The sequence below is a fragment of the Choristoneura fumiferana genome, chromosome 22 (assembly GCF_025370935.1).
Source record: "Choristoneura fumiferana chromosome 22, NRCan_CFum_1, whole genome shotgun sequence".
In the NCBI taxonomy this organism is placed as follows: Eukaryota; Metazoa; Arthropoda; class Insecta; order Lepidoptera; family Tortricidae; genus Choristoneura; species Choristoneura fumiferana.
This window is the reverse complement of record NC_133493.1, coordinates 8910478-8931662: the sequence shown is the minus strand read 5'-3', so window position 1 is coordinate 8931662 and position 21185 is coordinate 8910478. Positions and strand designations below refer to the sequence as shown.

The 21185-nt window shown below is 37.2% G+C and overlaps 1 protein-coding gene across 1 annotated transcript in view; it reads left to right on the top strand.

Moving 5' to 3' along the window:
• The first annotated feature begins 15883 nt into the window (after positions 1 to 15883).
• LOC141440385 (uncharacterized) overlaps positions 15884 to 21185 on the top strand; it is a 99065-nt gene continuing 93763 nt past the window's right edge. Inside the window, exon 1 of the mRNA XM_074104893.1 lies at positions 15884 to 16094. The gene's annotated coding sequence lies outside the window, so the exon portion shown is untranslated. The remainder of the gene's footprint in view (positions 16095 to 21185) is intronic.

Below are 21185 nucleotides of genomic sequence, written 5' to 3'. Positions count from 1 at the left end.
TTTCATTCCTCCGCCATTTTTTTTTTGCAGACGCCATATTGAAATATTATATAGCTTATGTCACTCCGACAGTTATGACGAATCCAATGATACCTCAATAATATGTTAAAATCTGTCTAGCCGTTTAGGCTGCAGCGAGGACCAAAGAAATGGACATACATACCCACATACATACATACATACGCTCGAAAAACATAACCCTCCTTCGGGCAGTCGGGTAAAAAAAAATAGGTAATTTTGTATTAAGAGTGGGCCAAATTTTGTGCCGCTGAGTATATATTAGCCTCTTGAACATGATGCCATTATAGTTTAAGGGGGAAAAAAGTGAGAGAAATCAAATAAAGGGTTGGTTGGTTTCCCCTTACATGCACCGTTCACACTCAATATGTGCGGAATCAAATCTAGTAGGACTTTTTGTCTCACAACCACGTATTGTGCTGTACTAAGGGTTTTCGAACGCTTAAAAAATTGCGAAATAAACCGGGTAACTAACGTCTTTAATCGAGTTTATCTCGACATGTTTCAGACTGATTTGTAGTCCTTTCTCAAAGAGCACTGTCACGGCGGCTGACAAAACGCGCATTACGCGCCGTAGTATATTCATATTTTAATGCGTCTTACTATGCATGTGCCTAAATATGACTTAAACTACTATATAGTTAAGTTATTTAATTATATTTTAAAGGGTTGTTTAGTTAAGTATATAAATTTACGAGTATATTAAGAAATATTTTACCGTTGTAATTAGAACTAGGTAAATCTTACTACCGCAAAAAACAATGTTTTTTGAAAAGGTTGTCAAGTTGATTTGCAGCTGAAGATGATAATGCTATAGTTTCGAAAAAGATCAAGATTGTCTGTCCATTACTTATACTTTGTTTTTTTAGGATTAGAAATAAGGTAAACAATCTTGACGAGTCGTTTTATTGAAAACGTTTTTAATAAAACAGTAACTATTACTTATGATACAAAAAGCATGTAAATGATCATATGCCCTTGCTAATTGTTACATATCAGCTGTGACTTATTTTCCAAAAGTGTTTTTCAATAAAAAGACACGTCAAGATCGCTTACTTTCTTTCTAATGTTAAAAAAAGAAGTGTAATATGAAAGAAACTGTCCATTTCCATTAGCTACAATAAGGTTTGTTCTTCACACTGGTTTTTAGGGTTCCATCTATACACTAGCTGTTGCCCGCGACTCCATCTGCGTAAAAGTATGAAAAATAGTTTAAGTCCTATTTTTAGACCTACCAAATATACACAAAAAAAATCATATCAACCGGTCAAACCGTTTCGGAGGAGTTTGGTCACAAACACTGACACGAGAATTTTATAATTAGATATTAAACTCGGGATGACAATAGACGCGAATGCACCATAGACCATCACTGGGGAATCGAACCCAGGTCCTCGGTAATCCGTACCGCGTGCTATGCGTGTGCGTGTTTGGTCTTATTTTTCTGTTTTTTCTGTACATCTATATTTTAGTTTGTATTTTCAATTTCGGTTTTACGGGATGACCGTTAAAGTAAAAATTTGGAATTGAAATAAAAAATACAAAAAGATTCCAAAAACCAATCTTAATTTGATTGCTTAGAAACGATATCTCTTGTCCGGGTGAGCGGTTAGTTCCAAAGGAATGCCGAAAAAGTTTGAGGGCTTACGGCATAGATGTCGCTAGCGTCGCTGCTTAAGTGACTAAGTAAGAAACACAAGCTGAGATATGAGGTGCATAGGGAAATTCGTGTCGGTACCGTTGACCATCAGTGGTGTAGCGGTATAGCACGCGGTACGGATTACCGAGGATCTGGGTTCGATTCCCAGTGATGGTCTTATTTTTCTGTTTTTTCTGTGCATCTATATTTCAGTTTGTATTTTCAATTACCTAGTGAGTTTTCCGCGACGATTCCGTGAGAATTTCGGGATAAAAATTGCTTATTATACTCGTATGTTATCCCATCTAGCAATTTACATATCAAATTCTGTCTAAAATTGCCGGATTATCCAAAATTTGTAGTGGCATTTCCAAAAATTACATTTTATATAACCTTACCAACAAAAAGTTGGAAAACCCCCAACTTTGTCACTTCAAAGTTCAATATCTCATAAACGGCTCAAACGATTTTGATGAATCTTATCTAAGAACAATTGTTAGAAAACCTGATTTCAAATAAAAAAAAAATCATCGGTCTATCCGTTTAAGAGCTACGGTGCCACAGACAGACAGACATAGCGGTGAAACTTATAACACCCCTCTTTTTGCGTCGGGGGTTAAAAATAACGGGGGCCTACAAATTATCAGCTCGGGGACGCCCCTTTGCGCCGCACCACCCCGCACAGTTCCTCAGAGTAGGTGGCACAGGTCACCAACTGGTTTAATTTCTTTTCTGTGGTAGAAAGATGAACGAACTCTAACGATTCCAGAGAAAAATCTTGATTCTATTTGGCGACGTTAAATATTTGTAATTTTATTTATTTTGCTTATTTATTTGACCTTCTAATGTATATTTACATATCAAAGGTGATGTCGTTGAACTTGTACAATCTGAAATAATTTTTAACGTCACTCTTGAATTTTTTTTACTAGTATGCGCGTGAAATAGTTTGTGTGTTGGATCACTTTTGCATAAAAATGAAAATAAATACCGACATTTAAAACTGGCCGGTGCGAGTTACACTTGTACACCGAGGGTTTCGTACAGATTTCTAAGTATCTCTGAACGTCCAGTGACCGCTCCCTAAGCAAAGTGAATACAGTGTGGGATCATTTTAGATGGTTACTGACAAAGACAGACAGACAATGTCAAATTAAAGTAAATAGACCTTTCTGATTGGTTGGGCTACGTACATAGCTATTGTAGCACAACAATATAGCTAGCTAGCTAGCATAACATAATTATATTCAGAAAAGTCTAAAAATACCATCATTTTACCAAAGTTCAAATTTTTAGGACAACCGGAAATAGCCGATTAGATGTTTTGGTTACGGCGAATATACAGTTGTGGTCATATAATTAAGAACGATTTTTTATAGAGAAGATTTTTTCAAACTGACAAGTGTTACTAACTGTATGTATATTTTTGTACTTCTCTCGGTATCGTAAAACTTTTCCTTACTAGCGGTAAATTCATTTATACATATAATTGGCTAAAAAATAAATAGATAAACTTTATATATTACATCTAAACCTAGTATTACTACTTACTGGCTGGTCATATAATTAAGAACGCTGAATAGTTTATTTTTTATTCAAATTTAAATAGAGAACGGACCGCCGCTTTGTGGTTCTAGGTTATTATTTGAATAATTTTGGCGCCATTTAGTGCCGTAAAAGTCTTAAAGCGATTGCTTCATATAAAAACAACGGGAAAAATAAAAGTTGTGATAAATCTACAAGAAAAGTAATACTAAAACTTCGCGACAAGAATTGGGCGTAAAAAAACATAGCCGATCATCTGCAATGTTCAAAAACTATTTTTATTTATTATTGTTTTCCACGCCATAAAGCATTTTGCTACGTATCAAACTACTTCAAATGTTCCGCGTGTACCTAGACAAAGAAAGTCATCTCGTCGAGATGATCGAAATATCGTTCGTTTGGCAAAACAAAATTCTTTTAAAGGGTCTAATGAGTTGAGAAAATAATATTTTGGCGAAAACAACCCTTCAGCAATCTCGGCACGCAGTATTCGAATGCGTTTGGTGGAAGAAAAGTTGCACGGAAGGATAGCAAGGAAGGTGCCTATGTTGAAACGGTGTCATAGGCAAGCCCGGCTTGCATTTGCAAGAAGATATGAAAACTGGACAGTCAGACAGTGGAAAAACGTTCTTTTTCTGACGAGACAAAAATAAATAGGGTATGTTCTGATGGCAAACGATATGTAAAACGGCCTCCAAATAAAGCATCCGACCCAAAGTACACAAAAGTAACTTTAAAGCATGGCGGGGAAATGTAAAAATTTGGGGATGTTTTTCTGGACATGGTGTTGGACCTGTTAGGCTGATTGAAGGAAACATGGATCAATTTCAATACAAAAACATACTGGAAGAAACAATGTTACCATATGCTGAAGGCGTGCTTCCGGTTATTTGGACATTCCAGCACGACAATGATCCCAAGCATACTGCACGTACCGTTAAGGAATTCCTCACATCGCAATCAGTTTTTGTCTTAGATTGGCCAGCCAACAGCCCCGATCTTAGAGCAATAGAGCATCTTTGGTGCGAAGTCAAGAAAAAAGTTTCAAATCGACAGTGTGGCAATTTAAGAGAACTGTATGACGTATTCTTAGAAGAATGGAACTCTATCTCTCTTGCGAAATGTCAAAAAATGATAGATTCAATGCCTCGCTGGTGTAAGGCAGTAATAAAAAGCCGTGGACATGCTACTAACTATTAATTTTAGTTAAAATGTATTACATTGCTTTTTTTTTCTGTACAAACTTCACGTTAGTGTGATTTAGTTAATCTAAGTTTCAAATAAAAAAACTTTCGAACCGTTCAATAAATCGTTCTTAATTATTGTCCAGCTTCATTACTATTTGAATTTGTTACTAAAGAGAATCAAAACAAAATTTGTAAAAAAATGACAGTAATTTTATTCTTTATTCTAAATCCCGTTTGCTCTATTCATGTGGCTATTTCATAACGTAACTAGTTACTTCTAAGAAAGACCTACGACTACACATGACATGATTTAGTTAAAAATAATCTGGAACTTCAAATCGTTCTTAATTACGTGGCCACCACTGTATATGCAATAAAATTACAAAACTTCCACAAAGGCAATTTTTTTTTATTTTTATTCGACTGGATGGCAAACGAGCATGTGGGTCTCTTACTGTGGGGACTTTAGGATGTTTTTCTATCGAACGAACTCTAAGTGCTTAATCGAATTTCTGTAGTATATGACTTATAGAGCAAATCCTCAAAACGTCTTGCATATAATTTGCGAAAATGTTTGTAATATGACTGCAATAAATGCGCTAAAAGCTCAGCGCTGCCTTAAGCGTTCCCCCTTCAAATGAAAACTAATCTTTAAAAATGTCCAATACCTTAATCGCCTTTCCGATTCTTCAATTCATCGAAAATAATTCAATATTCTCATTTTAATATTCGATTTCCCCAAGTCTTTCGATTACGTGATTAGCCGATTACCCTTCCGTTGATTTCGAATATTGCTGACCTTGTAAAATATTTTTCTGAGTGCTTATAAAGGCTGTCTTTTGTTTCAAAGAATTTTAACTTTTCTAAATTGAAAATACAGTGTGTGTTTTTATTACGACCTCAAACTTTAAGGTTAGTTAGTAAAGGCATATATACATACTTTCATTATGTTGTAGTAAAAATACGTCTTATTTGCTTATAAAATAAAGGTACGTAATATTTATATTATTGTGCAAGATCACTACTTTGTTTTTATACGAGAGGTGCTGACGTGACAGCTATCACAGATCCGCTTCTGTACCATGTCAAAATTATTGTACGCAATACATCGCTGCTTGAAAAAAAAAACGAAATTAATTAAGATTTAGCGTCAATTTCATGCTAAACTTAAAATTGAATGCAATTTGGTTTCACAGCATTGAAGCCAACTGGTTACATTTTGTGATTATAAAATTAGTGCGCTGTATATTTTTTCAAGTTTTTATTTAGCTTGCCCCGTTTGTTTATTTATTTGGGTCCAATCTTAGAAGCCAAATTTGACCCACTTCCTGAAGTCGGATGACTTTAATTTTGGCATACTTATGCCAATCTAGTGACAATACAATAATCTGGCAGTGTCATCCTAGTAGTCCAGCCAGAACTGTCTCCGCAGGACGGAACTCCTCAAGGGTTAATGGCATCGACTTAAAATTTGGTACAGAAATGTAGTTTAGGTGGCAATGCGAGTGCGTTAACAAAAAGTACAGTCAGCATAAAACCTTGTATTAAAATTTTCATTTTTGAAATAAACTTATTGTACAAAATTCAATGTTTTTGTTCCTTAGTTGGAGATCATTTATTTAAAGTTCATTATGCGGAGCAGATAATCCTTTTGGCAAAGAGCGAGTGTCAATTAAGATAAGATAATTATTTTTTGTTTGATTGGCCATATAAGTAATTTCTTGCATTGAAACTCATTAGTTTTTTATTAACTATCAAATGACGAGCTGTTTGTGTGTCTGACGCTTTTGTGTAAAAAAAAATAGATTAAGACATGGAATAGTTGAACACGAAACTAAAATGTTATGTAGGTACGTAGGAAACTGTTGCAATGTTCAAAAGCCATTGCGTCAAAAATGTGAATTATACTCGTAAAGAAATCCGCCACCTTATTAAATTCGTAGTTTTTAAGCCGTACCTAATAAGTTATAAGTCACATTTATCTATTATATTCATTCAATAGCCAGAACTTACCACAAACTTACTTATAACAATTTAATTAACTTTTTCTGTGTTACAATATTTATTGAGATTGATTGAAGCCCAGTCTTTCAACAAAAAATCAAATACAGGGCGTTATAAATTCTTTATGACGACTCATGTTAGGGGATTCTCTACATAGGGTGATTCGATTATTCCAACTCCCATGCGACTAGGGGAATTTATTTGCTCTTTACATTTTCCCGAATTTGTGTGGCTTGGATAGGATATTATTTTAGGAATATACTGCTGTAGTGGAAATCAGTTTTGTGTAGTAAATTATTGGTGAAGAATTTATTGCATATCTATTTAAATAAAGATATTTTCAGATAGCAGTTGGGGCCGAAAAGTTCTCAAATGGAGACCGTGTATCGGCAAGCGCAGCTTAGGACGTCCACCAACGAGATGGACGGAAGACCTGGTTAAAGCCGCGGATTCACGTTGGATGTAGGCCGCTTGCAATCGAAGCAACTGGAGGTCTATGAGGCCAATCTCCAACAGTTGACAATACTCTCAACTAGACTTGGCTGACAGAGACTAACTGAAACATTCCTAGACCTGTCACCACATAAAAGAAGATAAAAACTAAATTGGAACACTATTCCATGCCACCAAAGTGTCAGAAAAGTAAGTGCAAACTTACCTATTTTTTACATGTTTTTTTTACTGGTAATGTGCCGTGAGTTGTTTTCAAATCTGGCAAGTATAATTTCACCCATTTCTAATGAGCGCAATGATTAAAAAAATCTAGCTCTAGAGACAGCTCCGTAAATTTTTACACTGTCGAGAATAAAAATGTATAGTAAATAGGTATAATTATATTACTACATTACCTTTAATATATTAACAACATGTGATGGTGGGTGAGTCATCGGTCCGGTGTCTCGCAATGAACCTCAAGAGGTCGATTCCGTGTATCATATAATCAATAATAAAACCGGCCAAGAGCGTATCGGACGCGGCCAAGATAGGTTTCCGTAGCCATTACGAAAAAATCGAGTAATATTTTTCTAAGGATCTCGTATTGTGTACGGAATCTTCCAAGTTTAGATATATTTTGTATTGCCTTAGGCTGCTATTTACCTACTCTTAAACTACTAATAATTCTCAAGCAATCTTAACCGTAATAATTTTCCTTGTAATTTTGATATGTACTTACTACTATCCTGAATTTTACAGCCCCAACCCCAACAGTTTAGATTTTAGAGGGGGGGAGACGCTCGATTTTTATGAAAATATGCACTTTAAAGTTGAATATTTCGCAAACGGATTACTGAATCTGAAATAATCTATTTTTTTTATTTCTTTTATTTTACCTTTTTGTCGGCATGACGGATAAGGTGACCCGGAGCTATTGTAGCGGGGGTCCTTACGACGCCATGTTCGCCATGTTCATGTGTGTTGTGTGAAGACACATCTGGCGAACACAACGTAAAATGGCCGAGAAGAACATGGCGTCGTAAGGACGCCATCAGACGGCTCAGATACAATATCCCCTAGCTACAATAGCCCCGGGTCACCTTATGTATAATTCATGCCAAATTACAGCTTTCTAGTACTAACGGTCTCTGAGCTTAGCGGCGATTGGTCAGATAGACAGACAGACGGACAGACATGGCACAGCTACAAGGGTTCCTAGTTTATTACGGAACCCTAAAAAATACTCCTAGCATTTAGCATATTGAACTGCCTAACTATATGGTTTTCAGTTCGCTTTAACATCGTCGAAGTCGTATTGAATTGGGTCTTTAACGAAACAAGGGCTTATACCCTTATCAAAGTCGCAATTTCGTTTATGAACTAAAGAAGCACATAAGTCGATGGCCAATCGTTTTGAATGTAGGATTGTTAGAGATGAAGGTTAATTGTGTTGAAAGGCCATGTCAAGTTTGGCTGACACGTAACTTGGTAACTATCCTGAATTTGCCATATGCTATATCAATGAACTAAATCAATTACTTTGGTCACCCGCGACCTTATAATAATAATAATAATGTAACTGGACACATTTTATGTTAGTAGTTGTTGCTTAGTTTCTAAAGATTAGTAGGTACTTACAAATTAATAAAACTTATGATAGCTAAAATGCAAGAAATGTGTGTTCATGCAGTTCCTCTACCTTCACACTGTAAGAACACACACAAATTACGCAAACCCATCTATCGCCACCACTACACTACACGCGTTTTGAACTCAACCAGAGCCCATCTTCAGGGCAACACAAACGTTCACCATGCTACCAGATGTTAGACACACACACATAGAGTTAGTGTTAGTGTTGACGACTGATTGGGACTCCTCCTTGAAAGTTTTCTTGTTAGTTTTAATTCTGTATTCAAATCTGGTGCAATCCGTCTGACAGAGCTCATCAAAATCAGTTGTTCTCTCACATCGGTTGAGCCAGCATATTCCTTTTCTTGATTTCCTTATTATTTATTACACAGTTTAAAACAATTGCAATCCGGTGTTTACCATCTATCTCGTCAATAGTTAGAGTCTAACATCTGGTAGCACGGTGAACGGTTGTGTCATTTGTGTGTCTTCTTACAGTTTGGAGGTGGAGGAACTGCATGAACACACATTTTGTGCATAGGCGTAGCTATCACACAGTCGCGAGTGAGCAAAGTAATTTTATTGTTTTTGTTCATTAAAAACTGTTACCACCAACCCTGTTAATAACCAGCTGTACCTAATTGTACAAAACGTCCGGACGCTCGTTGATTGTTACGCTCAACCCCCTTTTTCCCTATAATTGGTTACAAGAGCCAATTTCCCCCAACTATTTATAACACCAATAACGACCAGAGAAGACGTTGTCCATACCGTGAACATCCAGAAAGCTATACCCGCTGAGATTACCAAGTATTTATGCGAACGAATGTTGTTCCTTGGATTTGGCGTAGGCCGGCTACAGATGGGCGTGTTATTCGCGCTGTTTAAGAAAGAAAAAGAAAGAGAGAGATTTATTTGGTTTCATCAGTACCACCACCTAACAGTAATAATAATAAGACTAACCCCCTATTCCACCATCCATTGATTAAATTTATTTGACGGATAAACCTGATGCCATCTCAGTTTGTTTTTTTTTTTCGAATAGATGGGGACGGCATCACATATATTAAGTAGCAATAAAACAAAGTCATTGTCGTTTACGACATCGGTTCCAGTGTAACATTCAGAAGCGTTATTGTTTAACGTTCATGGGATCACAATCGTTTTTATCACTTCTTTCTATCACACGGTATAAGATATAGACTAGAAAGAGATGGTGAATGCGATCGCGAGCACCAGCGTTTTAGACAATACTAACTCGGGTCACAAGGACCACAGAATTACCGTGTTGACTTAAACTGACTGACCAAAACTAATCCAGACTGATGAGAGTATTTTTTTTTATTATATTTATCAATCCGTAGTGAATAACAGAAAACCAGAATAATGGACTGAATTAAAGCCAGAATGAGCGTGTAACCAAATATATACACGAAAAAGTGTATACACGAAGTATATAGTTTCTTTCTTCTATAGTTATAATAAGAAATATTCTACATTATCTTATATGACTTATGACTATTACTAGTACTTTTCATGAGCTCCGATACTTCGATGCATGATTTATCTCATCATTGTCGTATGATTGTAATACAGTGATTTTCTGGTTTGTCGGGTCTCATGTAGGTATTTGTGTTTCGGATGCGCGGACTAATACGGTTCGAATGTTAAGTGAAAATGCGTCCGATGGTGGACGGTTGTGAAAGTCGAAGCGGAAAAGTCCACACAACATTAATATCTATACCTCCAAATCCTACAGTCTGCCCGCGAGATATCGGGAACAGTCAACATCAAATAACAAACATTGTCTACTATAGGTAAATAACAGTGAAACATTAGAAAATGTCACTAAACTATTTTAACTTAGCTGGGTCGCTACCAAACAATATTCACGTTTGGCTCCTAGCTAACAATAGTCTTTTTGATTCTTTTCCTCGATCTATGAAGATTCAAATATACTTAGCGGCACAAAATTTGGCCCACTTTACATACAAAATTACTTATCAGAAATATTCCAGCCAGTTGTCCTGATTCCTAATAAAAAAATTGCCTTAGGATGATATCTCCTCTGCCGTTTGCTTTACGCAAAATAAGCCCAGTCTACGAACGGCCTAACATCGTAAAAAGTTAGTACCGTATTCGGTAACGTTACGCATCTATATTTATTCGCTTGGCCGTGAAAATGTCGTAAAAGAAACTGTGACCCGAAGTCTTAGCGGTGGAATTTATTAGTACAAGTTGCGAATAGGGATGCAACACGCAGTGAGAAAATCGTCATCATCATCATGCCTATAGCAGTTCATTGCTGGATATAGGTGTCCCCCAATAAGTGCTATTGCGCCTTGTCCTCGGCTCGATGCATCCAGCTTCTACTAGCTGCCGTTCGCAGATCGTCACTCCACATGGCCGGAGGGCATACACTATCTAGCTTGTCTAAGCTAAAATGACGGGACTAAATCCCGTTGGACTCAGGCGGTTTATTGTAAGATTTGGTCTAACCCAAGGCTGCTTTACTCAGACCGGTCTTTTGCTTCCGCATCCACCAAGGCGATCCGCGATCTTAACATCAAAATTTAGGCCGTATTTATTACTAATACATGGAGTCCTCAAAATTATTTGGGAATATTTAGGCACTTGTCCCACCGCCGACGATGAGCGAGAAGCGATTAGAGCGAGTATCTAGAAACGAGTCATAGAAGCGAGTGTAGTGCTTTAGTTTCGAGTGAGGGCGCGCTCCACTCGACTCGCTCGTGCGGGGCAGCCGCCAAGCTCATCGCTGAGCGAGTATCTATAGCTCAGCGAGTTTTATAGCTCTTGTCGCTGCGACAAAAGATGTAAGAGCGAGTTCTCGCCGACAACAGCCAGCTAAAAATTTATGTGTCTCTTTTACTCACACAGGGTCTAGTTCGGAGAAAATAGTCATAGCCAATCGTTTCCTCGCTGGCGGTGAGACAAAAAAACAAATCTAAAAACTTTTTCAGCTGACTTTTTGATTTAAAATGTTGTTAGTTGGGCTTTGACTCACAACAAATTGAAAATCGATGTGGAAGTATTTGTCAAGCAAAATTTAAAGATCCTGAAAATATTGACAGGGTTGTTCACTGACCATATTCAGCGCTGACAGAATATGCGTTATTCTAAAACGCTTCTAGGGCAATCACAAATGTTGGACCATCAACGCCTAAGGCCAGAATGACTCTAAAATCGGCCTTATCTTATACAAGCAGCCTATTCTGTCGTATCTAAGTATATTCCCCCCATCGCATAATCACAGTACTGATAAAGCTGACGGTTGACTGTGCCCTCTTTACCGTTTACTTGTAGGGTGCGTTATGCATATGCGTATATGCGGAAGCACAAACCAACTGGGCCTACATAATACTACGAAGTCATCATCATCATCATCATCAGCCTACATCAGTCCACTGCTGGGCATAGGCCTCTTCCATGGCGCGCCACAACACTGTCTTCAGCGCCTCGCATTCATCCGCCGCCAGCGATCCTCTTAAGGTCATCCGTCCACCGTGCCGAAGACGAGTCCTCGAATGGAGATCACGGACGGGAAAACGTAGTGTAGGGCGTCCTGAGGCACGGTGGACGGATACTACAAAGTGCAAAATTCGAACTTCGTATCTTGCCGTCCCGCTGACGCTTTGGTATATTATTTAATACGAAAGTGAGAGGGACGCTACGAAACGAAATTCGATTTTCGAATTTCGTATTAGCCTCCCAGATTTCTCGTAAATAGGATCTATGCAAGAATATATACGTAGGGGTAGACGAGTTCTTGAGTGGATACCACGGATCGGCAAACGTAGCGTAGAACGTCCTCAGACTCGGTGGAGCTATGATCTTCGCAGGGCGGCTGGCCAGAGCTGGATGAGTGGCCGAGGATCGTGCTCAGTGGCTTGCCATGGGAGAGGCCTATGTCGAGCAGTGGACAAACATATATCAGTGATGCCGTCTCTGTTTGTTTTGTCCGAATAAAAAAAGACGGCATTACTTTTATCTGACACTTAAAGTTAGTCGACAAGTGGTGAAACAGGCCCTAAGTAGGGTAAGAGTGTAGTAAAGTGCATTGATTTTTTGCGTTGATTACGATAAAAATATGCCAAGTGCGAGTCCGACAAAAAAATGTAACTAAAGTGTGACGTCACACAAAACTTTAACCGCCTATAAATAATGTACATAAAAATGTGTCAGATATTTTATGATTTCATTTTTGAGAATTATTGTGACCCGTACGTAATGTACCAAGTTTAATCAGAGCTTACATACATATATTATAATTATACTTTACGTCTGTGGTCCATTGGGGCAGGCAGGAATTTCAGAATGCCTAATGCTAATGCTACGATCTCTGCACACATCCTACGCTTCGTCAGTTAAAAGTACTTCTATCTGACTTGGTTTTAGTATTTTAGGTATCTTAGACATGTAATTAGCAAACCCTCGTCTCGGTCGCCCTCTTCCGACTCTTCTATTCATTTGCTGTCGTAAATTCCCATTGTCATTTCTACTTCTAAGCACTCTCTCAAAATGGTCAAACCATCGTATGCACCTTTCTCGACCTTCACCAACGTTCTCCACATACATTTCTTAACACAAACGAAAGCTTACAAAAAATAATGAATTCAAATATAAAAAAAATAAAAAATAAACCTAAATAAATTATTAACCTTGTTTCTCCGCTAAAAATCATCTAGAATGAAATAACATTTTTGCAACTCATTATGATCAAAAAGTATAAGGTTCATTTCAATAAACTTTCAAATTACAGAAAAAATATTCCAAATTTAAACTGAAAATATTTTTCAATATCAACAATGTGCCAGCAGCAAACATACAGCAAAAAATAAAACCAATTTAGAAATTCCGTTTCATATTTTTGTTGTAGAATTTGTTCAATTTAGGCATATAGGTCCTAGTGTAGCGGAAGAATGATAGTTTTTGTTATATACTATGTAAAGCACGTAAAAAATTATGTGATTCGCTCATTCTCGAATGTAAAGATATTCTTAGAATAGCCACAGACATTAGTTTATCAATCTGAGAAATCTGTGTTGTACCTAAAATAGGTACTGCATGCCCTCTGTTAAGAGGTTTGTGTATTTGTTTGTTTATACTCTTTATTGTACTAAATGGAAAAACAAAAAGAATACGAAGAGGTTAACACAGTCTCATTATTTCATACAAACGTTGATGACGATTTTTATTCTCTGAGTGTAACCACAAAAGCTAAATTTGTACGTTTTTCATTGTTTTTAGGTTTAGTGTCTTTAAAGCGTAAATAACTATAAAAAAATTAACAGTACCTAAACAAGACTTAAAACTAAAAACTAGTTGCTTAAAACTAAAATAAATCTAGGCATGCCCCCGTGGCATCATGCTCAAAAGGCTGGCCGCGTTTTCTCGTTAAAAAGCTATGCTGATTCTTTGAGAAAGATAGCTACCGGCCCTTTGGCCTCCAATTGTGTCAACCAGGCACTTTTGCAAATCTTTTATGTCTATAAAACGCCGGGGTCCCATGGACCTCGGGTCACCTAGGTCTCAAAAGCGACAGGGGGGCTACTTAGAAAATTTTAAACTCGAAGTACTGTCCCTCTCACTATCATGTTAAATAATCGCGTCATAAAGCGTCAGTGGGACGGCAAGATACGAAGATCGAATTTTGCACTTTGTAGTATAAGGCCAGGTACAAAATTGTGTGTCGAACCGAGACCTATTTCTCTAATTTCTACTATCGGCCACTTCCGCCGCTGCACGAGCTTCTCTTGTGGTTCCCTAAAGGCGTGACAGAGCTAGGGTGTTGACGCAGGTTGCTGAAGCCCGGCCCATCCACCAGGGAATTAGACATACTAACCGGCCTCCTGTCATCGTCTCTTAGAATTCCGTTGGGTTATAAAGTCGCCACATTCGTGGTGGCAATATACCGATAGATTAAATCGTTCAGCGCAACGCGTTTCGGGCATTCTATTAACAGCCTATTTCCCACTTCAGGCTATATTTCAGATTCAGGCATGTGTTCTAGTTCCCATGCGGGCCCGAATGCGGATTGCATTGCAATCTTCACACTCGATTGAATTGCTTCACAGATTTATAATGGTTTTTTCAAGATATTTTCCTTCACCGAAAAGCTCACGGTAAATCGGTGCAAGCCCAGATTTGATCCCACGTTCCTTTATGTAGTTGAGAGGCCATAGGTAAAACACTAAGTTATTACAGTTACTCTCAGCTACGTATTATCTACGTAGTATGTTTAGATAAGTAGCAGTTTTCCGTGTTTTTTTTTTGCCAAAAGTGCCATACATAATCTTTAAATCAAAATTTTGCTAGCCGAGAAACACCATTTTCAAAAAACTCATCAAATTTCATTGTCAAAGTCTAGCTGACTCATTGAAAAGCATGTTTCACCGTGTCGAACGAATCGCCCTTTATTATTTCACGTACTGTCTCGATACTCAAGTTTACACATGCAAAAATAAAGTAATGTTATGAATTAAATTCAAATGAAATTCCATTTTTTTATATTTTTATTTTATGAATTAATCTTCTCGTGATCATGGCGCATGCAACTGTGTCGAAATATCGAGCTGCTCTAAAATCGAGGTACGCGGAAAAAAACCCAAATTTAATTCATAAAATAAAACCCTTCGGCCGCGTACGTAACCGGAGTATCGTACGTTACCAGTTGCAGAAGAAAACTTTCTCGGTCGTGTTCGAAACCGGTTGCATCGAAAACTATTTTGTCCTTTGCGAAACCAGATACGAACGAACACTGTGTTCTTGCACAAAACTAGGATTAGTGATCGACTTCTGGTTTTTAATGAAGCGTTTTTTTTTTCAAACAGAATCGACACAGACACAGTTTTGACGAAGCTCCGCTCAGGAGCTCCTTACTTTTGTGTAGTTTTTGCCCTTCGGGTCGATGTAAACTTAACATCACCTAAACCTACCTATATGTTTCTGTGTCGATTAAAATTGGAAAAAAACGCGATTGTGAAAAAACATTATGATTGTATACTTACATACTAAAAATTGTGAATGAGTTTCAAAAGAAGATTCTATATTCTTTATGGGAAACCAGTTTAGAAAACAGAATTATTTTTCTTCATTCGAAACTAGGTTTCCGAAAAAGTTAAATAATTCGGTTTTCTGAACTGGTTTCGAACCTTTGGTTTCCAAAGTGGCAGAAGGGAAATAAAATTTGTAATGGCCGCGATAGTCTAAAATTTCGTGTAAAAAGAAAGTAATATTTCATTACCGGGTCGTGAAGCGGACGAGATTAATGGAAGCGACTGAGACCAGCAATGTAATGGCTACTTACTCGATATTTCGTGTAAAACGGGCTTATGGATTTCGCGAGCTACCACCGCAGCTGTCTCTCTCCCTCCTTCCACCTAACAAACAGTGCGTTCCGATTTGTCGACGCGAATGGTCGTTTGTTAGCGTGCGATGGAAGATCGCGATTTTTGAATCGAATGTGACGTGTTTTTAAAAAATCGTTGAAAAACTTTGAGTGGTGTGCGTTAGTGTTTAGTTTCATTTTTCGATTGTCTTTGGTGGACTTTAACTGTGAAAGAAGATTGTAGTGCTGTGTGAAAAACCCGTGTCGTGATTTAATTTTATTAAAGGTAGGTGTTGATTAATAAACATCAAACATTAATTATTGAATTGGAATTGGTGAAGATGATTATTGAAATTGTTAGTCAAGACAGGTTGGTATTTTATAAGTCTCTCAATTTAAATATTAGGTAGGTAAGCTAATTAAGATATACACGATGAAATTGTAGGGCTAGAATTTTTGCAAGTCGACTGCATATTATTTTCGTAAATAGAGAACATAATTATTTAGAAAGCAATATTGTCAGTAGAACAAATTGTCAATTTTCTCGGTTTTTGAAGGTCGAAAAAAATTTTTTTTTAATTTGTTTACGTAACTATTGAACGCTAGTCGTAGACAATATTGTTTTACGCGTAACTTAGAAGATAAGGATAACTTTTTTATTATAAAAATCATGTTTTGATCCAGTATAACATGATAAAATCGTCTACATAACAAACACTGCGCATGTTATAAAAGTAATACGAGGTAGGTACTTTTGATTTTAACGAAGAATTTTTATTTAAATATTATGGGGATCTTAGAAACAGCTATAACGGTTTTAATAAAATTTGATTCGTGGGATTTTTCGGAAGCAAAGTACCTACAATCAATCTGACTGGTTTTACATGTTTATGGAAAAATGGGGGTTTTCTCATTCAAATTTTGAGTTCAAGAAAAACAAGTTTTTTTTATACGACTGGATAGCAAACGAGCAAGTGGGTCTCCTGATGGTAAGAGATCACCACCGCCCATAAACATCTGCAACACCAGGGGTATTGCAACATAGAGGCCTATTTCTTAGCAAAGCTGGATCACCAAGGTGCTAAAATTAATCCGATGAGTAATTATATGGTTGTATATTTTCATAATGCTACAAAATAATATCGATGATTTTTACAAGCTTTTATTTAGTTTCACCTGTCTCGTTGTCATCTGTCTATATGTATAGTGTATGTATAGTCAAATCTTGCAAGTTAAATTCGACCAACAACTTCCAGTAGGATTGACTTGAAATTTGGCATACTTATGTAAATTGTGTGACATTACAATAATCTGGTAGTGACATCTTTGTAGTCCGGACAGGATCGTCTCCTCAGGATGGAACTCTTCAACGGTTAATGGCAATGTAGTTTGGGTGACGATGCAAGTAAAGTCGACAATAAGTACAGTCAGAAAGAAAAGCTAATATTAAAAGCAGAATTTTTACCAAAAACTTATTTATTTTTAGAGTTCCGTACCTCAAAAGGAAAAAGTACGACATGAATAAATTTGAAAAACACACTGTGTTGTATAAGACCAAACTAGATCGATTGTGTCCTTAGGATATTTTCCGTGACTGAAAAGGTCATGGTAAATTTCAAACGTAATTTCGCATACAAATTACGAAAATTCGGAAGTGAAAGATCAGGGTCGAACCTACGTCCCTTTGCATGATAGGGCGAACCATTTACCAAATTAGACCAACCACAGATTTTAATTCGACATCTTCATCCCAGTCTTTATACGTCCCACTGTCACACAGGCCTCCCCTCAGAATAAGAGGGCTTGGGCCGTAGTTCTCACCCGGTCAAAGTGCGGATTGGGAACTTCGCACACACCATTGAATTGCTTCACAGGTTTGTACAGGTTTCCTCGCGATGCTTTCCTTCTCTGTGAAGCTCGTGGTAAATTTCAAATTCAATTTCGCACATGAATTTCGAAAAATTAATAGGTGCTAGCTGGGTCTTGAACCCAAGATCCTCTGATTGAGAAACCATAGGTTAAACCACTAGGCCACCACGGCTTATATTCAACATGTTACGGATCAATTGATCATTCAATGTCATCTTGAAGCAAAAATGCCGGTAAAAATATTTTCTTCCGAAACAGTAGGTACTGCCACTTGCTAAATAATTCCAGTAACTAGTCTTTAGCCATGGCTTCTCTCTCGTGAACCATTAGGAAAAAACGCTTTATACTTTTTAATACTTATGCAATGTAACGTTTATGCCTATTATTTTTATGTCAAGTCATCGTTATGACAGTTAATATTATGCACAGTAAGATTGAGGGCATTCGGTTATGCTAATTAATAATTATGCGAAATAACGTTACGCCAATTTGAATTAAGAATATTACGTTAAGGAAATTAAAATCTGATTGGAGAGCGCGATTTTCACATGCGCAGAAATTACCTAACGGTCTGCGCTGCGCTTACATGTCCCGGGCCATATCTTATCTTATCTTATCTTATGTCATCTTATTAACATACACACATAAATACATGTATACATATACATAAATACTATATACGTACATACGTACATGTATTATAAACGCGAAAGTTTGTAAAGAAAACGAAAAACGAAAAACTACTGAACGCATTTGCATGAAATTTAGCATACCGATAATATATATCCTAACATATGAGCTAGTTTTTATGCCGAAACAATGTATGGTTTCCGTATGATTAACTACGAGTACATCCTAATTCAGCGCAAACGAATCCGCGGGCAAAAGCTAGTACCTTATAAATTATAGGTACACATTATAATATTCTCACTACCCCTAAGGCCATATCAAGCTGAATATTTAGGTTTAACCGTAAGTACCAGTTGAGAAACGACCGACAGTAAATCCTTAGAGGATAGACGCATTAAATATGTGTGAACTGAAAACATGGTTTTAGATTTGGACTAACATAAAGCGATTTTTCTGCGAAGAAGCAGGAAAAGTACCGCTCTTTATCAGCAGTGATCACACCGGGGACTAGGTAGACCACATATGCAGCATTTCCACCAATAATGTACGAGGAAACGAGGATGTGTTGCGAGGAATGTGATTTTCATTAACCAATAAAAACGTTTCATTCAAGGCTCGGTACTGGTTTATAAAATAGCGGTAAATACCGGTTTATTTCGGTATAACTCCGAACTTTCATAAGAACGCGAACGTTTTTAAGATCGTAACTATAACCTAAATAAACCGGTTTATTCGACGAGTGACAGCTGGCTGGCCGGTGGTAGGCGGCGACGTTTATCCTGCGCCGGAATAAACCGGTTTTTATTGTTCTAAACCGGTTAAACTGACAAGAACTTTATGGAAATGTTCTCTTAAAAACCGGTTTAAAAATAACGGTTTCGTACGAAACCAAAATGAAAAGGTTTTGCGCCAAGTACATGACAACGGTTTGGAAATTTAACCGGTATCCGAGCCTTGGTTTCATTTATATATCCTCGCACAGGGCATCTCTAGTGGAAACAGCTAAGCGGAGCGAGGATGTGTAAATGAACCGTTTCTATTGGTTCACCAAAAACACATTCCTCGCAACATATCCTTGCATATTATTGGTGGAAACGCTGCCTTGACTTTGACTGACACACGCTGCTTCTGACACCCCACCCCAAAGGTCTACAAATACCGACTTACACTCGTAAACCCCTGGAGTCACAGTAATCTTATTAAGAGATTTTACTACTATCATGCTTATGTAGTTATTGAAGTTTAGGTTAATGAAGCTAGCTGAAATTGGCTTAAGACATTAATTATATTATGTTATGCTTGAGACACTTTGTTGTGATTTACCTTATTAAGGGGCGATGGGTAAAAACAGCGTAGTAAATAAGACCGCTGTGACTTATTCTATTATTTCAAAACACCGTTTGGGTAACTCTAAAAACTGGATACCCATACAAGAAACTGGAATTCGACTCTCACTTTACCGGTGTTTTGTTTACTTAATTTTATTTTAATCAATTAATATTCTTTTAAAGTATATAACGAATTTCGAATCATCATCATCATGACAGCCAAACGACGTCCACTGCTGGACATATGCCTCCCCCAAAGCTCTCCACTTTGACCGCGCGGCTATTCGCACCAAAATAACTCTTCGTCGAATTTCGAATACCAAAACCCAAATAAAAACCTTACTACGCTCTGCAAATAGATCAAAACTAGTATATGGCCCCAGCTTCGATCACGTGAACCGTTAGTTCTGACAGTTATATTAAAACTTTGAGATTTTATATTAATTGACATGTAGGAAATCTCGTAAATTATGTTTGTAGTCTTCATTTACGTTATATAAGATATACCTTCAATCAATATTTCATGTGTCTAAGATTTTTCACGCTTAAATCTCAATTTTGTTCGCATATATTGGGATATATAGTATATAATGTGTTATTTTTGAAATCCAGCTGTCCATTGATTAATTTTATTTGATGTATGTATTTAATTTTATGTGATGCCGTCTCCGTCTATTCGAACAAACAACAAGAGACGGCATCAGATTTATCTGTCAAATAAATTAAATCAATGGATGGTGAAACAGGGGGTAAATGTCCAGCTTTTTTTTTAGCGGGAAAGAGTAACAAATACGCGCGCACGCACACACACACACACACACACATACACAAACTACACAATTTTAATATAATATTAGTAAAATTAAGCAAATATTATAAATCAACTTTGTGGTTTTGAATTTTGAAACATAAATTATCGGTCTGTTATTTTACGAATAAGTATATAACGCCACAGGGCTTAGAATGTTCTAGAATAGTTAAATATCTAAAATGCTTAAACCTCTCTACTAAGACTAGGGCGTCGTGAAGCTTGAAACACAGGCTTAGAAAGTTTTAGAGCTAGAACATTTCTGAGTTAGGTTTGTAATCATATTTTAGATTTACTAATTTATAGGTTTAAAGTTTCAGATCTTTATGCCGTTAACAAATAAGTGATTGATTCTAACGTTACTTTGCAGAAGTCCAATATCATGCTGAGTGCATGTGAATGAGTGTTGAGTGGAGGGCCTTTTTACCCGACTGCCCGAAGGAGGGTTATGTTTTTCGAGCGTATGTATGTATGTATGTTTTTTTTTTCTTGAGGGGAAAAATACGATTACGTATCATAGGGCTATGGTGTTTTGCGCCCCGTATGTCGAACTCGGGCTGGTAGCGACCTATACCGACTAAAGAACCACCTCGTTTCCTCTGCCTTCCTCCTCCCCATGGGGTTACCGTTAGGTATTTCATCACGGGGGAAGGACTTAGCTGCTCAGCTGCTATTTACTCCTGCTGTTTGGCTACCAGTCGATCTAGCTCTCTCCAGGGTGCGTAGCTTTTTAAGGACTACC